Below are 20,551 nucleotides of genomic sequence, written 5' to 3'. Positions count from 1 at the left end.
ATATATAATCTGGTTTTAAAATATACATATACATATTATATATATTTTATTTATATGCATATATATATTTTATTTATATGTATATATATTTTATATATATGTGTATATATATATTTGTAGAGTTAGGGGTCTTCTTATGTTGTCCAGGTTAATCTCAAACTCTTGGGCTTAAGTGATTCTCCCACCTCGTCCTTCCAAAATATTGGGATTACCAGTATGAACCACTGTACCTGGCTGCTTTTTTGATTTGATATGAAACCATAGATCTACAATTTTTACTTTCAAATTCTTTCTGTAATATTTGCATAGATGAGCATTTGACCTTCAATATGTCAACTTGAATTTGTCTCTGTTGAACTTTACCTTGTCATGATGAAGATTTTTTTCTTTCATTTTTGCATAAATCTTATGAAGTGGTCTGGATTTCAAACTTTCAACAGTCAGTCTAAATGTAAACAACAAACCATGACACATCATGGGCATTGTAAGCATTTACTGTGTATACCTACTCTGAGATTCTATGAAGTATTTGAAGCTGTTGTCAGAATTGAATCTACGTGTAAATCTTTGAATGCTTTCCTTTGATTTCTGAAGAATTTTTTTTTTTTTTTCTGAGATGGAGTCTAGCTCTGTCACCCAGGCTGGAGTGCAGTGGTGTGATTTTGGCTTACTGCAACCTCCACCTCCCTGGTTCAAGCAATTCCCCTGCCTCAGCCTCCTGAGTAGCTGGGGTTACAGGCGACCGCCACTACACCTGGCTAATTTCTTTTTCTTTTTCTTTTTCTTTTTTTTTTTATATTTTTACTGCTCTATGCTTAAATTTTGAGGCTGCCAGGATGAATTTATCCTGAAAACTCCTTCTGAGGGTATCTCACAAAAATATAATGACTTACACTGAGCAGCAGGAGTGCTAGGGAACTTACAATCTGCCTTTGAACAAAATGGACAGTTACTGAGGAGTTAGTGACAGGTGTGGTACCACGCAGGGCCTTACTCCAGGTGATTTTGAATGAATGCTTTATCAGCCGTTGTTCTCAAAACAGCAGTGTAAAATCATAGTTACACCTAGTGGGCCCAGATGGACACAGTTTTAAGATATATTCTAAGAAGAGTCACAGAATAATTGAACTTCTTAATTGCTAACCAGATCTAGAAGTTATTTCCAGAGTTAGTGATACTTAGGAGTCTAGGTAAAGAATTAGGATATGGATTAAGTGGGAGGCTTCACCAGAGGCTTTCCATAGAAGGTAAAATGTGTCAGGCTGTGAGAAAATTGCTGTCTGGCAGGTCTGCTTTTCCTTCATCCCTACCTGCATCATCTATGGGAAAATGGTTTCCCTCTATTGTCACTTTTATCTAAGAAAAAAGTAGATGTAATTGGATTTCTTTACCTTTATTGTCAGCAAAAATAAATAACGAGGATATGATATAATCAGGAACTTTGGATGAGGGTTTAAGATAAATGTTGGAATCCTAGATTCTTAACCTGGATATAGCTTTTTGGTTAAAAGAATGTGGCCTGGAGTGGAACATTACATTACAGGAGATTTGAAAGCCAAAGTCTCTTCATATTGTGATTCTTTAAAGTGTCAAACTATCAGTACAGTCAATACCTGGGTAAACACTTTATTGAAACAACTTTTGAATATTCTTATTTTAAATTGAAGATTAGAAACTGCCTTACTCTGAAATATGAAAGGAAATATGGCTGTAAGGCTAGTTCAGTCTTTCCCTCTTTAACCACCATAGAAATCTCTGAGTTTGGTCTCACATTCCTACAGAAAAATATGGCTAAATAGATTTTCAAGTTATGTCCATTATCTTTGGGGAGCTGGGATTGGAAACTGTTTATGAGTCAGATAAAAGAAAATGGATCCACTTCAGGATGGCATGTGAAATAAAATTATATTACTATATTTATTGAATGCTGTGTGTATGAAAAATAGTGTTTACATTATAAAATCATATTGAAATGATTTTAATAGAAAATAGACAAACTGTTATATTTCATACAGACATTGTCATGGAAATATTGATGTTGCCAACACATGTAGCTCAATTTTCCCGCTGCTCTTATGAAATAGATTCTGCTCTTTCTCTCTGAACACCAATATGCATTCTCAGTACAGAGACAGGTCACTCAAAACAGAAGGTGTATAGCTTCTCTTGGAATGTTTCCCAGGACAGTGCCCTCTGGTGCAATCTTTGGCTATGGAAGCATGAGCGAGTTCAATAGTGCAATAAACATTCTTCCCTTCCTCCACATCAATGGCCCAAATACTAATTTGTCCAAGAAATTGCCTGCTGGTGCTGTAATTTCAACTCCCTCTTCAACTGGCAGAAAGGTATTCATGTCCACAAACAAATAAAAGAACAAGGACATATCTATTGAGACAGCTGAACACTAAACCTCTAATTGCTTAAAGTAATTTGGAAACATTTCTGGAATCATAATACCAAGAAGAACATTCCTTAAAGAAATTATTAAGTAAATAAGGACAATTTGAATTATTTCTACCTGATCTCATTTCTGTTGGGCATTTATTAAGTATGGGAAGAATTACTCTCAGAGGCTAGGTAAGCCAGCTGTAAAGTAATAATCATTTCCTTTCTTAAGAAAATAAGGGTTAAATTAAATCAGAAAATAGTAGAAACAGCAATGAGAATAAAATGCTTTAGAGTATTTATGAGAATTTCCTAGAATACTAATAACCTCAAAATTAATTCAAAGTTGAACTTTTTTTTAAACTTTACCCTGATTAAAAAACAAAATTTTTCACTGACAAAGAAAAATAAAGCCTCAGTTAAAATTATTTCATTCCCACCTATCCTCTTTGTCCTCTCTTCTACATTCTTCTACCTTTAAATATACTGAAGGTTATATCCTCAAATATATATAATATTTGCAGTACAATTTTCTTGCAATAATCACTTTCATTTTGTAGACTTTTTATGCTGTCTAGCTTAATTCAATTCTAATGCATTTCTCTTTTACCTAACAGTCTCAATATGTGTGATATAAACTCTGATTATCCCAGAGATTATAACATGTAGGATGGAAGAAGAATAAAAGGCAATACATATAGATAAATCTTTCAAGATTTGTGTTGGACGAGGAAACTAGTTTAGAGATTTTGTTTTTGTTTCTGTTTTGGCTACACTTTCCTTAAATTTCCTATGGTGACATTATATATATTATATGTATATATATATGATTTAGAGGTGTGCTTTTACATTAAAATATGTAGAGTTATTCCATTCAATTTTCTGCTATTGAGTATTTCTTAAAGACTCAGCATACATACTAGGATGAGACATACACTTCTTTTATTGGAAAACTTCAGTGAGAACACTGAAGGAGAACAGTGTTCAGAAGAACGCTGAACACTCTAGTAAAACATTAGTTTCACTAGACACGGTATATAATCGGTCTATAAGTATTTAGCTTGCATACTGCTGTGATGGCATGATTAAATTATGACATAAAATTCAACTTATCAGATCTTTCATTGTTTATGATGTTTATCTAATATCTAGAAAAAAATCGCTTATGTATACTTGTGTTCATCACTGTGAAGATAATGTTACTTTAGTCCCTCTCAAATGCAATCAGGGAAGACTATGATTAGAAAAGTATCTCCATCAGGTCAGGCACAGTGGCTCACACCTGTAATCCCAGCACTTTGTGAGGCCGAGGCAAGTGGATCATCTGAGATCAGGAGTTCAAGACCAGCCTGGACAATATAGGGAAAACTTGTTTTTCCTAAAAAAAAAAAAAAAAAAAAAAAAGAAATAAAGGAAAAAAAAATTAGCTGAGTGTGATAGTGCACTCCTGTAATCCCAGCTACTTGGAGGCTGAGGCAGAAGAATTGCTTGAACCCGAGAGGTGGAGGTTGCAACAAGCCGAGATCATGCCACTCCAGCCTGGGAGACAGAGGAGACTCCATCTCAAAAAAAAAAAAAAAAAGAAAAAAAAAAGAGAGAGAGAGAGAAAAATGTCTCCATCAGTGTTAAATATTTGAATGCATTTTTGTGTACAAAATTATCTGCTACGTACAGATGAAATTATTCTAAAGATACAGCAATCCATGGAGGGATGAAAGAACATAAGGCATTTATTATTGAAGCAACCAAAAGAGGGAAAGGGAAGTGGTGTTCAAAATTTAGTGTGCATGAGAATCACCAGGAAAGCTTGCTAAACATTGAAATTCCTGAACTCTCCTACCTGGAAATAATTCGATATGCCTAGGATCCAGAGATCTGCATTTTAACAAATACTCTAGGAAATTCTGATGTATTTAATTTGGGGACCAAGCTTTCAGCCTAAGAAGGGTAATAAACTAAATTATTGGGTAAGTATTAAAGAGGGAGTTAGTGAAGCAGAGAACAGATGGGAAGGAAGTCATTAGCAAATAAAGCCGGTGATCTTGTTTCCTATTTCTCTGGAATAAGGGAAGCAACCAGAAAAGAATTCCCAAACGTTCCACAGAACATTTATTCATTTGTACCTGTGACCCCATATCAAGTAAAATGTATCACTATGAGCAAATTGTGACCCTAGTTAAGACCAATCACTTCAACTGACCAGCAGAACTCATTCTCTCATCTACTGAAGATTCCAGAAATTCTTGCCTTTCTACTGCAGTACTACATTTACCTCTTTGTTCTCTGATCATTAACACATTAAGAAGTATTCCCGGAGGAGCCAAGATGGCCGAATAGGAACAGCTCCGGTCTACAGCTCCCAGCGCGAGCGACGCAGAAGACGGGTGATTTCTGCATTTCCATCTGAGGTACCGTGTTCATCTCACTAGGGAGTGCCAGACAGTGGCCGCAGGTCAGTGGGTGAGTGCACCGTGCGCCAGCCGAAGCAGGGGCGAGGCATTGCCTCACTCGGGAAGCGCAAGGGGTCAGGGAGTTCCATTTCCAGGGGTGACAGAGGGCACCTGGAAAATCGGGACACTCCCACCCGAATACTGTGCCTTTCCGACGGGCTTAGGAAACGGTGCCCCAGGAGAGTATAGCCCACACCTGGCTCAGAGGGTCCTACGCCCACGGAGTCTCGCTGATTGCTAGCACAGCAGTCTGAGATCAAACAGCAAGTCGGCAGCGAGGCTGGGGGAGGGGCGCCCGCCATTGCCCAGGCTTGCTTAGGTAAACAAAGCAGCCAGGAAGCTTGAACTGGGCGGAGCCCACCACAGCTCAAGGAGGCCTGCCTGCCTCTGTAGGCTCCACCTCTGGGGGCAGGGCACAGACAAACAAAAAGATAGCAGTAACCTCTGCAGACTTAAATGTCCCTGTCTGACAGCTTTGAGGAGAGCAGTGGTTCTCCCAGCACGCAGCTGGAGATCTGAGAACAGGCTGACTGCCTCCTCAAGTGGGTCCCTGACCCCTGACCCCCGAGCAGCCTAACTGGGAGGCACCCCCCAGCAGGGGCAGACTGACACCTCACACGGCCGGCCAGGTACTCCAACAGACCTGCAGCTGAGGGTCCTTTCTGTTAGAAGGAAAACTAACAGAAAGGACATCCACACCAAAAACCCATCTGTACATCACCATCATCAAGACCAAAAGTAGATAAAACCACAAAGATGGGGAAAAAACAGAGCAGAAAAACTGGAAACTCTAAAAAGCAGAGTACCTCTCCTCCTCCAAAGGAACGCAGTTCCTCACCAGCAACGGAACAAAGCTGGACAGAGAATGACTTTGACGAGCTGAGAGAAGAAGGCTTCAGACGATCAAATTACTCTGAGCTACGGGAAGATATTCAAACCAAAGGCAAAGAAGTTGAAAACTTTGAAAAAAATTTAGAAGAATGTATAACTAGAATAACCAATACAGAGAAGTGCTTAAAGGAGCTGATGGAGCTGAAAACCAAGGCTCGAGAACTACGTGAAGAATGCAGAAGCCTAAGGAGCCGATGCGATCAAATGGAAGAAAGGGTATCAGCCCTGGAAGATGAAATGAATGAAATGAAGCGAGAAGGGAAGTTTAGAGAAAAAAGAATAAAAAGAAACGAGCAAAGCCTCCAAGAACTGTGGGACTATGTGAAAAGACCAAATCTACGTCTGATTGGTGTACCTGAAAGTGACGGGGAGAATGGAAACAAGTTGGAAAACACTCTGCAGGATATTATCCAGGAGAACTTCCCCAATCTAGCAAGGCAGGCCAACATCCAGATTCAGGAAATACAGAGAACGCCACAAAGATACTCCTCGAGAAGAGCAACTCCAAGACACATAATTGTCAGATTCACCAAAGTTGAAATGAAGGAAAAAATGTTAAGGGCAGCCAGAGAGAAAGGTCGGGTTACCATCAAAGGGAAGCCCATCAGACTAACAGCGGATCTCTCGGCAGAAACCCTACAAGCCAGAAGAGAGTGGGGGCCAATATTCAACATTCTTAAAGAAAAGAATTTTCAACCCAGAATTTCATATCCTGCCAAACTAAGCTTCATAAGTGAAGGAGAAATAAAATACTTTACAGACAAGCAAATGCTCAGAGATTTTGTCACCACCAGGCCTGCCCTAAAAGAGCTCCTGAAGGAAGCACTAAACATGGAAAGGCACAACCGGTACCAGCCACTGCAAAATCATACCGAAATGTAAAGACCATCGAGACTAGGAAGAGACTGCATCAACTAATGAGCAAAATAACCAGCTAACATCATAATGACAGGATCAGATTCACACATAACAATATTAACTTTAAATGTAAATGGACTAAATGCTCCAATTAAAAGACACAGACTGGCAAATTGGATAAAGACTCAAGACCCATCAGTGTGCTGTATTCAGGAAACCCATCTCACATGCAGAGACACACATAGGCTCAAAATAAAAGGATGGAGGAAGATCTACCAAGCAAATGGAAAACAAAAAAAGGCAGGGGTTGCAATCCTAGTCTCTGATAAAACAGACTTTAAACCAACAAAGATCAAAAGAGACAAAGAAGGCCATTACATAATGGTAAAGGGATTAATTCAACAAGAAGAGCTAACTATTCTAAATATATATGCACCCAATACAGGAGCACCCAGATTCATAAAGCAAGTCCTGAGTGACCTACAAAGAGACTTAGACTCCCACACATTAATAATGGGAGACTTTAACACCCCACTGTCAACATTAGACAGATCAACGAGACAGAAAGTCAACAAGGATACCCAGGAATTGAACTCAGCTCTGCACCAAGCGGACCTAATAGACATCTACAGAACTCTCCACCCCAAATCAACAGAATATACATTTTTTTCAGCACCACACCACACCTATTCCAAAATTGACCATATACTTGGAAGTAAAGCTCTCCTCAATAAATGTAAAAGAACAGAAATTATAACAAACTATCTCTCAGATCACAGTGCAATCAAGCTAGAACTCAGGATTAAGAATCTCACTCAAAACCGCTCAACTACATGGAAACTGAACAACCTGCTCCTGAATGACTACTGGGTACATAACGAAATGAAGGCAGAAATAAAGATGTTCTTTGAAACCAACGAGAACCAAGACACAACATACCAGAATCTCTGGGATGCATTCAAAGCAGTGTGTAGAGGGAAATTTATAGCACTAAATGCCCACAAGAGAAAGCAGGAAAGATCCAAAATTGACACCCTAACATCACAATTAAAAGAACTAGAAAAGCAAGAGCAAACACATTCAAAAGCTAGCAGAAGGGAAGAAATAACTAAAATCAGAGCAGAACTGAAGGAAATAGAGACACATAAAACCCTTCAAAAAATTAATGAATCCAGGAGCTGGTTTTTTGAAAGGATCAACAAAATTGATAGACCGCTAGCAAGACTAATAAAGAAAAAAAGAGAGAAGAATCAAATAGATGCAATAAAAAATGATAAAGGGGATATCACCACCAATCCCACAGAAATACAAACTACCATCAGAGAATATTACAAGCACCTCTACGCAATTAAACTAGAAAATCTAGAAGAAATGGATAAATTCCTCAACACATACACCCTCCCAAGACTAAACCAGGAAGAAGTTGAATCTCTGAATAGACCAATAACAGGAGCTGAAATTGTGGCAATAATCAATAGCTTACCAACCAAAAAAAGTCCAGGACCAGATGGGTTCACAGCCGAATTCTACCAGAGGTACAAGGAGGAGCTGGTACCATTCCTTCTGAAACTATTCCAATCAATAGAAAAAGAGGGAATCCTCCCTAACTCATTTTATGAGGCCAGCAGCATCCTGATACCAAAGCCTGGCAGAGACACAACAAAAAAAGAGAATTTTAGACCAATATCCTTGATGAACATTGATGCAAAAATCCTCAATAAAATACTGGCAAACAGAATCCAGCAGCACATCAAAAAGCTTATCCACCATGATCAAGTGGGCTTCATCCCTGGGATGCAAGGCTGGTTCAATATACGCAAATCAATAAATGTAATCCAGCATATAAACAGAACCAAAGACAAAAACCACATGATTATCTCAATAGATGCAGAAAAGGCCTTTGACAAAATTCAACAACCCTTCATGCTAAAAACTCTCAATAAATTAGGAATTGATGGGACGTATCTCAAAATAATAAGAGCTATTTATGACAAACCCACAGCCAATATCATACTGAATGGGCAAAAACTGGAAGCATTCCCTTTGAAAACTGGCACAAGACAGGGATGCCCTCTCTCACCACTTCTATTCAACATAGTGTTGGAAGTTCTGGCCAGGGCAATTAGGCAGGAGAAGGAAATCAAGGGTATTCAAGTAGGAAAAGAGGAAGTCAAATTGTCCCTGTTTGCAGATGACATGATAGTATATCTAGAAAACCCCATTGTCTCAGCCCAAAATCTCCTTAAGCTGATAAGCAACTTCAGCAAAGTCTCAGGATACAAAATCAATGTGCAAAAATCACAAGCATTCTTATACATCAATAACAGACTAACAGAGAGCCAAATCATGAGTGAACTCCCATTCACAATTGCTTCAAAGAGAATAAAATACCTAGGAATCCAACTTACAAGGGATGTGAAGGACCTCTTCAAGGAGAACTACAAACCACTGCTCAAGGAAATAAAAGAGGATACAAACAAATGGAAGAACATTCCATGCTCATGGGTAGGAAGAATCAATATCATGAAAATGGCCATCCTTCCCAAGGTAATTTACAGATTCAATGCCATCCCCATCAAGTTACCAATGACTTTCTTCACAGAATTGGAAAAAACTACTTTAAAGTTCATATGGAACCAAAAAAGAGCCCGCATCGCCAAGTCAATCCTAAGCCAAAAGAACAAAGCTGGAGGCATCACACTACCTGACTTCAAACTATACTACAAGGCTACAGTAACCAAAACAGCATGGTACTGGTACCAAAACAGAGATATAGATCAATGGAACAGAACAGAGCCGTCAGAAATAATGCCACATATCTACAACTATCTGATCTTTGACAAACCTGACAAAAACAAGAAATGGGGAAAGGATTCCCTATTTAATAAATGGTGCTGGGAAAACTGGCTAGCCATATGTAGAAAGCTGAAACTGGATCCCTTCCTTACACCTTATACAAAAATCAATTCAAGATGGATTAAAGACTTAAATGTTAGACCTAAAACCATAAAAACCCTAGAAGAAAACCTAGGCATTACCATTCAGGACATAGGCATGGGCAAGGACTTCATGTCAAAAACACCAAAAGCAATGGCAACAAAAGCCAAAATTGACAAATGGGATCTCATTAAACTAAAGAGCTTCTGCACAGCAAAGGAAACTACCATCAGAGTGAACAGGCAACCTACAAAATGGGAGAAAATTTTCGCAACCTACTCGTCTGACAAAGGGCTAATATCCAGAATCTACAATGAACTCCAACAAATTTACAAGAAAAAAACAAACAACCCCATCAAAAAGTGGGCAAAGGACATGAACAGACACTTCTCAAAAGAAGACATTTATGCAGCCAAAAAACACATGAAAAAATGCTCAACATCACTGGCCATCAGAGAAATGCAAATCAAAACCACAATGAGATACCATCTCACACCAGTTAGAATGGCAATCATTAAGAAGTCAGGAAACAACAGGTGCTGGAGAGGATGTGGAGAAATAGGAACACTTTTACACTGTTGGTGGGACTGTAAACTAGTTCAACCCTTGTGGAAGTCAGTGTGGCGATTCCTCAGGGATCTAGAACTAGAAATTCCATTTGACCCAGCCATCCCATTACTGGGTATATACCCAAAGGACGATAAATCATGCTGCTATAAAGACACATGCACACGTATGTTTATTGCGGCATTATTCACAATAGCAAAGACTTGGAACCAACCCAAATGTCCAACAATGATAGACTGGATTAAGAAAATGTGGCACATATACACCATGGAATACTATGCAGCCATAAAAAATGATGAGTTCATGTCCTTTGTAGGGACATGGATGAAATTGGAAATCATCATTCTCAGTAAACTATCGCAAGAACAAAAAACCAAACACCGCATATTCTCACTCATAGGTGGAAACTGAACAATGAAAACACATGGACACAGGAAGGGGAACATCAGACTTCAAGGACTGTTGTGGGGTGGGGGGAGGGGGGAGGGATAGCATTGGGAGATATACCTAATGCTAGATGACGAGTTGGTGGGTGCAGAGCACCAGCATGGCACATGTATACATATGTAACTTACCTGCACGTTGCGCACATGTACCATAGAGCCTAAAGTATAATAATGATAATAGTAATAATAAAAAAAAAAAAAAGTTAAAAAAAAAAAAAAAAAAAAAAAAGAAGTATTCCCATATTTCTCTCACTTTAAAACACACACACATGCACACACACACACACACACCCCTCTTCATTTCACTCTCCTCTTCAGTTACTTGTCCTAGTTTTATTTATCTCTTTACAATAAAACCACCCCCAACAAATTGTCTCTGACCACTATTTTCAATTTTCCTACTTCCATATTTTCCTGGCCTGTCTCCAGTCAGAATTTTCCCTTTTCCATCAAAACTGCTCATAAAAGATCACCAATTACCCCTATGTTGCTAAAACCAATGATCAATTCTGAGTTCCCATCTCACATAGTCTAATACTGGTATTTGAATGAGGTCATGCCTCTAAATCAGCGATGTCCAATCTTTTGGCTTCCCTGGGCCACCTTGGAAGAAGAACTGTCTTGGGTCACACATAAAATACACTAACACTAATAATAGCTGATGAGCTGAAAATAAATCACCAAAAAATTCTCATAGCATTTTAAGAAAATGTATGAATTTGTGCTGCATTCAAAGTGGTCCTGGGCTGCATGGCCTGTGGCCATGGGTTGGACAAGCCTGCTCCAGATTCAATATCCCCCTCACTTGACTTCCAGGACATCAGAATAGCATTCCTTCGTAGGCTTCTTTGCTTCTTACCTTCCCATCCCTTTCCTTCTCCTCCCACCACCTGCCCCTATTTCCCTTCACTGCTTTATTTGATGGTTCATCAGTTCTCATAACTTTACATACCATCTACAAGCAGATGATTCCCAAATGTACTCCAGCCAGACCATTTCCCATTAATGTCAGGTTCATATTCCCACAGTTATTGAATGTTCAATACACACCTCAAATTTAACATTATCAAAAACAATCTTGTAACCACTTGCACTCTTCTCTACTAATGTACACTTACAGAGCCTTTCCCATCTCAGTAAAAGGCAACTCTATACCACAAGCTACTTAGACAAAAAATCTTGAAGTCATTCTTGCCTTCGCTCTTTTTGTCATATTTCATATCTGGTCCATTAGCAAAGCCTTTGTCCCTATTTTTAAAATTTGTATATCCAGAATATCACCTCTTACTGCCTCTATTGCTAACATCCCAGTCTAAACCTCTCATATTTTTATCCCGAGGCAACTGGAGTGATTCTATTTAATACACATTAAGGTCATGTCACTCATCTGTTCAAAACCCTAAGATCCCCATCTCACTCAGAGTAAAAGCCAAACCTTTATAATGCCCTTCAATGGAAACTTATGTCAAGTAAATTCAATTCAAGCTATGATAAGTCAAGTCGAAACATGTCAATCAATCCAAGCTGAGACAATTCTAGTCATGTCATGTCAGGACACAAGTTAAGACAAGACAGGTCATGTCAAGTCCTAGATGATCTCCCCACCCACTATTACTTCTTGATCTGTTTCCTTCCAATTCTTCATCTCAGTAGGCACCAACTACACTGGCCTCCATGCTATTCCAGAACTCTCCAATCATGATCTTTGCTAGTGCTGTTCTATGTGAAATGCTTCCCCTGGAGACCTCTATTACTTGCCCACTTACTAATTTTCCATCTTTACTCAAATGTCACCCCTTTAATCAGTCTTGCTTGTCTATACCATGTAATACTGCAAGGCAGACTCACCAACACAGTCTGGCTTCTGTTTCTCATTTTTTGGCTTTGAATTCATAACTAATAACATATAATTTACTTATTCATCTTGTTTATTATCTATAATTCCTCTCTCTCACTCAAAATACAAAGTTCCTAAATTTTTGTCTCACTTATTAACCACTGTGCTCCAGAGAAGTGCTTGGCACAAAGTGTGCACACAAAAAATAGTTATTGAAAGATGGATGAATGGCATGAAGAGCACTATCAAAACCTAAGTATTGAGATCTCCTGAATCTGGATAAAAATCTTAGCTAATTCTTATCAGAAGGTGAAATGGCAGCTGATGGTGCAGTAACAATAAAGATGCAGTTACACCGTACAGGCACCCTCCTCCCACTCCACCCGCCGCCTTCTTCCCTTTAGCTTGTATGCAACACTATCTAGTCCTTTGTAAAGGAACATTTCTAAATACGTAGGGAGAGTTTTGGTGAAGTCAATATTTTTTATTACATGGAATATTTTCTAAATAATATATTTTAAATGTGTAAGAGAAAATTCAATCAATTATAGACTTCCTCCTTTTCCCTCTCCCTAAAGATTGTTTTAAGTAAAACTATATGGCTCACAGAATATATTTGGGGCTTATCAGGACACAGGAATACTACTACTAAAATTATTATTTCTTGTAAGCCTTTGTAAGCTTGATGTGGCAATGCAAAAAATACACAAAAACTAGGCAAACTTTCTTTCTGAAACATCAACTCCAGTTATAATTAGATTTCTAAAATTGGTTTTAATAAAATTAGGGATGGGCCCATATCTGCAGGCTCTCTCCTTGTTCACAGCTGTATGTCCAGGATCTAGCAGAGTGCTTGATAAATAGAACTCTTCCTCTTTCTTACTGTCTCAATCTCTTTCTTCTCCCTCCCTCCCTTCTTCCTCCCCTCTCCCTCTCTCTCTCTCTGAGAGAAAGAATAACTGAATTAAATTGAATGATTAATCTCCAACTATACATGATACAATCGATTCAATTTTGGCATTGTTGCCTTAAAGGGTATCATTTAGGCCAACTTAAACTCAAACAAGATACAAAAGATTACAAAAACCAGGATAAAGATAATAAGGAGAGACAATTCTATTTGTTTGTTTATAAAGGCCCATGTTAAGATAACTGTTAGCCTTACTTTTATTTTTGAAATTCTTCAAATCAACCTACTAATAAGATAAATGTTCATACTTTGTTCTACTCATTGTGCTAGCCAATTTGGATACATTATTTACATTATTTAATTTACTTTTTTTTTTTTTTTTTTTTTTAGGATAGAGTCTCACTCTGTCATCCAGGCTGGAATGCAGTGGCCCTATCTCAGTTAACTGCAACCTCCACCTCCTGGGTTCAAGTGATTCTGCTGCCTCAGCCTCCTGAGTAGCTGAGACTACAGGAACACACCACCACATCCTGCTAATTTTTGTATTTATTTTATTTTTAGATGGAGTCTTGCTCTAGTTGCCCAGGCTGGAGTGCAGTGATGCAATCTTGGCTCATTGCAACCTCTGCCTCCTAGATTCAAGTGATTCTCCTGCCTCAGCCTCCCGAGTAGCTGGGATTACAGGTGTCCACCACCATGCCCAGCTAATTTTTATATTTTTAGTAGAGATGGGGTTTCATCATGTTGGCCAGGCTGGTCTCAAACTCCTGACTTCAAGTGATCTGCCCGCCTTGGCCTCCCAAAATGCTGGGATTATGGGCATGAGCCACCACACTTGGCCTTATTTTGGTATTTTTGTAGAGATGGGGTTTCACCATGTTGGCCATGCTGGTCTCAAACCCCTGACCTCAAGTGATCCACCTGCCTCGGCCTCCCAAAGCGCTGAGATTATGGGCATAAGCCACCATATGCCTGGCCTATTTATTTTACTTTAAAGAGAAGTCCTATGACCTGGAAATTTCTCTGACCCATATAATTCAAACTGCTTATGAGAACTCTATATATGTCACATGCATTAAGCCCTGTAGAGTCATGGAATACTATCCTTGAGACAGATTTTAGTGGATTTTCATTGTTTCATTTTTTTTTTAAAGAAACATTACTCTTTCCTGCTAAATGCATTGCAGTCTTCCTCCTGAGGATCAATTTTTCTCACACTCCTAGTCCTTGGTCTTCTGATGAGATAGTTCTAAGTCAACCAACATGGCTCATTTTCCTGAGTATAGTGAGAGGTTTAGAGATGTACATGTGACCAATCAAACTACATAAGATAAACTGCGACTTTTACTGGGACATAGAAAAAGAAAATTTTGCTGTTCTCTCATGCACTCAAATCAGAAAAGTTTTAGCTATGGGACCTCTTGGTAGAATTTTGGAGCCAGGCAGAGAGAAGTGCCCTAAAATGAAACTCAGATAAGGAAATGAAATGTACATGAAGAAACTGGGCTCTAATTATATCACTGGAACTTCAAACAAAGCCTAGCCAATCCCTGGACTGCTCTCTTATGTGACATAATACATCACTTTTATTGTTTAGGCTGGTTTGAGCTGGATTTTCTATCACATGCAACGCAAAGTTTACTAAGTGATACAAAATTCTTCACATTTGCAACTCTATCATTTTAAAAATGCAATTTTATTCATAACAGTAGTATAAACTAGATTTAACTCTTTTTTTTTTTTTTTTTAAGATGGAGTCTCACTGTTTTCCAAGCTGGAGTGCAGTGGCATCATCTCGGCTCACTGCAACCTACACCTCTTGGGTTCAAGCAATTCTCCTGCCTCAGCCTCCAGAGTAGCTGGGATTACAGGCATGTGCAACCATGCCCAGTTAATTTTCTTTTCTTTTTTTTTTTTTTTTTTTGTATTTTTAGTAGAGACAGGGTTTTGCCACGTTGTCCAGGCTGGTCTTGAACTCTGGACCTCAGGTGATCCACCCGCCCCAGCCTCCCAAAGTGTTAGGATTACAGGTGTGAGCCACTGTGCCCAGCCTAATTCATTTTTTTAAAGTAATAATGTGACCCACCAAATTTCCACCAGTAGATATTCAACGTTAGATAATTTGGTGGGTAAAATTTGGATGCACGTTTACAAGTTCAAATGATATGACAATGTACCACAGCTGTATCATGAATCTTGTATCTATTTCTTAATTTGAGGCAGCACTCAAGTATAAGTAGGATGCCCAGATGAATGTGTTGAGGCTGGGGGAGGGAAAGGAGATATTGCTAATGGTGGTAGAGCATAAAGTCCAGTACCTCTGGGCAAAAGCAGAGAGATGAAAAGAGGAGGCAGGAATGGAGTCAAGGCTGGGTGGAGACCCGAGATGAGGAGACAAAGTTGAAATTTGACAGGGAACTGTGATTTTTGCTATGGGCAAGAGATATGTATTAGAGTTTCTAAAATGAAGGAGGAGTGGGAAGGGAGCTAAGTTGGACCATTCCAATGTAGGAGGCAGGTCAAGGCTGAGAAGCTACTAAATAGCTACATGGCCCTGGGCAAGTTATTTAACTCTTGTGAGCCTTGATTTCCTCATCCATAAAATGAGAAACATAACACTCAGCACACAGGGTAATTGTGAGGATTAAATGTAAATATAACATAAGCCTCAAAATTAGAAAAGGATCGGGGGACAGGTCACGGCTGAGAAGGAAGAGAATTGTGGGCAATGTATGGTAGTTAGATGTACGTCTCCTACTTTGACTTTTGGCAAATTCTTCCCATCTTTTCAATGTCTTTCTCTTATTTCATCATCATTTCAAACTCTAATTTCTACCACCACCACCCCCCACTCCAAGTTACTCTTTGTTTTTCTCCGTCACTTTCAAATAAATGATTTTTCTATAGAATAGGAATAACAACACCAGTATTAATATTTAAATAGTGCATCCTAGTTTATAAAATAGTTTCGTATCCATGGTTTCATGTGGCCCACTGAAAAATATATGCTATTTTATATATATACACACACATATATGTGAACATGTATATGTATGCATATGTATATATTCATATGCACATAGATATGTATTTCTGTATTTGAAGAAACTTTTTTGCTTTGTCCTTCCAAAGAAGCTAAGTTTGTCAGTATTTTTTCAGTCTTGAGAAGATTTTGATTTTCTTATTCGAAAGGTCAATAACCTTGATTCATTTTCTTATTCTGTCCCTCCATCCTCTTCTAATTTTGAGGCTAATGTTGTATCAGACCAATTCTGTCTCTTTTAACAGAATTATGGGTTACACAGCAAGGAAAGAAGGTAACTAACATTTATTAAGTGCAAATTATGTGGTGGGCACTCTGCAAAGTCCTTTATATTCACATTTAATCCTCACAGTTATCCTGTGTGGTGAGTCTTATGTTTCTCGTTTTATGGATGAGGAAATCAAGGCTCACGGAAGTTAAATAACTTGCCCAGGGCCAGGTAGCTATTTAGTAGCAGAGCTGGATCCAGGAGCCCATGTTCTTTCTACTATAATAAATTACATTTCTAAGTTAATGTAGAAAAAAAAAGTAGGGATTTTTTTTTCTTTTTTTTTTTGAGGCAGAGTTTTGCTCTTGTTGCCCAGGCTGGAGTGCAATGGCATGATCTCGGCTCACTGCAACTTCTGCCTCCCAGGTTCAAGCTATTCTCCTGTCTCAGCCTCCTGAATAGCTAGGATTACAGGCGTGTTTCACTACTCCCGGCTAATTTTTTGTATTTTTAGTAGAGACGGGTTTTCACCTTATTGGTCAGGCTGGTCTTGAATGCCTTACCTCAGGTAATCTGCCTGCCTCGGCCTCCCAAAGTGCTGGGATTACAGGCATGAGCCTGCACGCCCAGCCAAATTGTAGCTTTTAGAAAGGCTTCTGATTTCCCCTCATATGTTATTGTCAAAAACTGAGATGCCAAACTGAAGTCAGAGTATATGATGCACTGACTGTCCAATAGAATACACTGAGCCACAAATGCAAGCTAAAGGTGCATTTCGTAAAAATCTTAGTAACCGCGTTCCAAAATAAAAACATACAGGTGAAGTTAATATTAATAATACCTTATATTTCATCAGGGCTATCAAAATAATCATTTCAACATGCAATCGATATAAAAATTTCAGTGAGATTTTTTACACTCTATTTTTTCACACTGAATCTTTGAAATCCAGTATAAATGTTACACTCATAGCCCAATTCACGCAAGCTACATTTGAAGTGCTCAATAGCTATATGGCCACTGGCTCTCATACTGGACAGCACAGGTGTATATAGGCCTTAATAGACCCAACACTGCCTCATTTCCTTCGCTTGCCATGAAGGCTTCTTGCGGAGTACTGTGAACTCAATGACTCATCCTCCTTTGCATTTGTTTACTTACTGGAATGTGCCTGGTTTCAGCCAGCAGCATGTCAGTTCAGTTAAGATGACACATTTTCTCCTGGCTTCCTAATTCTCCAGCTTTTGCTTTACTTAACCTCTTTGCTGCTCTTTGACCAGTATTGATCACTCCCTCTGCCTCAAAACTCTTCCCTCTGGATTTCTGTGAATTCACTCCATCTCCATGATTCTACTTAGACTCCTCCCCTCTTACACAGAAAAGGTAGCCCACAGCCGCTTTCTTTTTGCTCTCTTTTCTGGGATTGCTAAACTTCACCTATCATCTATACACTGAGGAAAGCAAAATCAAACGCCCTCCAGACCTTTGACATAAAATCACCTCTATATATTCAGGTGCCAAAAGTTCATTTGGACACATAGTTAAAATATCATTTATAAAATTTCAACACCACAACACACACCACTTCATATTAATCATCAGTAGGTTGAGGAAACATTTATTTTCTTAAAAAACGGTTTTGGCCAAGTGGGTTATAATTTATTTGTCTCATTAAGTAAATTGAAAAAATTAAGAAAAGGAAAGCCATAAAAAATACAATGTAAGTTGATTGATAGATAAATGGAATAAAATTCCTTTTGTGGAATTACATCTGCCTCAAAGTGAAATAATGGCCACCCTTTGGAATTCTATATTTTCTCTAAGTTTGACTACTATCAGCAATACTACCATCCAAGGAATGTGACAATAAATTCTGAATAACTGTACTTATCAAATTTTTACTCTGACATAATATATTAGGCATGTGTTAAAAACTGCAGAGTGAAGAAAACAAATACAACAGAGTATTTATGGACTCTCTTGTACTATGTATTAGTTTTCAGACTCCTTTAGTACAATATTTGCTTTTGCACAGGAAACAAAGACCATTTCTCACACGACGTTGAAAAAATAATTAAACAAATTTGCTGTAGTTTTTCTCTTTTTCCAGTTAGTTTTCCTTCCATTTTTAATTCTACTTACCATCAATTCAAGCACACTACTGCCGCTCATGGGGTACACTCTCTCTGTATATGAATTACAGTAAGAGAGCTGGGTCATCATCATTTCCCCATATCCCATTAAGTATTTGCATTATAAATATGCATTAAATAGACTTTTTTCCTTGGGAGCTGCTATTCGCAACCTCTTTTTTGCCACTGTATCTCAGATTTACTATATGAAAGGGTTCTTAAAGCGAGATGGGAATCTATTGGTATCTCAGTGTCTGCAGTCAATCTCTGATTTTTGAGGCTAGTTTTAGAATATTTATTCAACTTTCTTTCCCGACTTTCCTGCATTTGACTATCTACCCTCAGTTTACAGACAGGTAAGTTTGGGATGCTTGCCACCATTTTTCCTTCATACACATCCAGACTCATAAAGTCACCTAGAAAGAGGACACTAACACATACAAATGCTTGAGTGAATATAGTGCAGTGTAATGCAATAAACACCCTGTAATTTCTATGGCATGACTGTATTTCAGATGCTTGCTTTTCATGCTAATTGTCTTTCAATATCCAGTTTTACTTCTTTTTTAGTAACAGAATCCTGGACAATGTGTTCTGCTAAGAAGCTCCCAGCCTCACCTTCACAGTTGGCTATGGTCATGTCACTAAGTCTGGCCAATCACATTTAAGCAGAAGTATGTATGTGTCTATGGGAAATTCTTAAAAGGGAGTAGCGAGCACAGCCTTGAATGTTGACATAATAGGTGGAACTCTAGTCATCATCTCGACTCTTGAATTTGGAAAGCCCAAGCTAAGAATGACAAAGCAGAAAATATGAGCCATGATAACATAGTTAAGTGGTCATAGGAGGCCTGTACAGTCTACTTATGAATTCCTTTTCTGTTAGGGACAAATAAACTTCTACCACCTTAAAACTAATTTTATTTTGCTCTTCCTGTTAAATGAAGTCCCATCTAAGCCGAACTGGTACACACACCATAAATGGCTTCCTGAAACCCAGAGGTGCCAGATTTCAAGCAGATAGACATGATTGACCCGTGTTTCCTAGGAAGATTCATAATCATAATGTTTTCATCACCTAAAATTTAGTCTCAAGTGTTATTTGTTAGTATTATATTTGCTTGTGTACTTTGCAAAGGGCATAACTGACTACTTGACTGCATTTTCAAATGCAAAGGTTAAGCAACAGAATTGATTGGTGTTTTTCCTTCTTTGTGCTACTGAGGAAATTCAGTGGTATGTCTTGGACATTCCTAGTGCCGACTGTTACATATTCTAAATGATTATCAGATCACAATCCCAGTAATTATTTAATAAATCTGTATCTCTTATTGCTTTAGAGAGTAAAAGAATGTTACTTTATAGTACTATGATTTCCCATATATACAAAAAATCCCTTATATACAAATAACACACACACACACAAAGAATATACATAATTGCTATATTTTTAATAAAATATATGGGATCTAGCAATATTTGAGAGCAATTCTAAAATCAAAGTCACAAAGAAAGCAATATATTAAAAATCCATGTAGAATTATTAATCTAATTTTCTACAACCATAGTTTTTAAGACAATTTTCTGTGGTATGAATATTTCTCCAATTTGCCCTTCATAGGTGTAACATATGAATGTTTAAAAGTTGTTTTATAAGGTGTTGAAATTTGTATTTTAGATTTCTTGTGTGACCAATTTATCATATTTGTTTATATCTACATCCATATATATGTTTTAAGTAATCTTGAGAGACTTCAATAATCAATGATTATTCTTTCAAGTGAAGTTAAAACAAATTAGGTCATAGAACAATAGATGAAGCTAATGCCTGTTTTAAAACAGTAGCATTTTTTGCATAGATATTTTGGAAGCTGACTTGGATCTATC

At 38.1% G+C, this 20,551-nt stretch overlaps 1 protein-coding gene and 1 pseudogene across 4 annotated transcripts in view; both read right to left on the bottom strand.

Annotated features, from left to right (window-relative positions):
• MAGI2 (membrane associated guanylate kinase, WW and PDZ domain containing 2) overlaps positions 1 to 20,551 on the bottom strand; it is a 1,485,052-nt gene that overhangs the window by 1,324,029 nt on the left and 140,472 nt on the right. The gene's annotated exons all lie outside the window — the stretch shown is intronic.
• LOC134739909 (uncharacterized) lies at positions 10,801 to 15,345 on the bottom strand (annotated as a pseudogene).

The sequence above is a fragment of the Pongo pygmaeus genome, chromosome 6, assembly GCF_028885625.2.
Source record: "Pongo pygmaeus isolate AG05252 chromosome 6, NHGRI_mPonPyg2-v2.0_pri, whole genome shotgun sequence".
Taxonomy (NCBI): Eukaryota; Metazoa; Chordata; class Mammalia; order Primates; family Hominidae; genus Pongo; species Pongo pygmaeus.
Note: the sequence above shows the minus strand (reverse complement) of the source record. Positions and strands in the feature narration are given on the sequence as shown.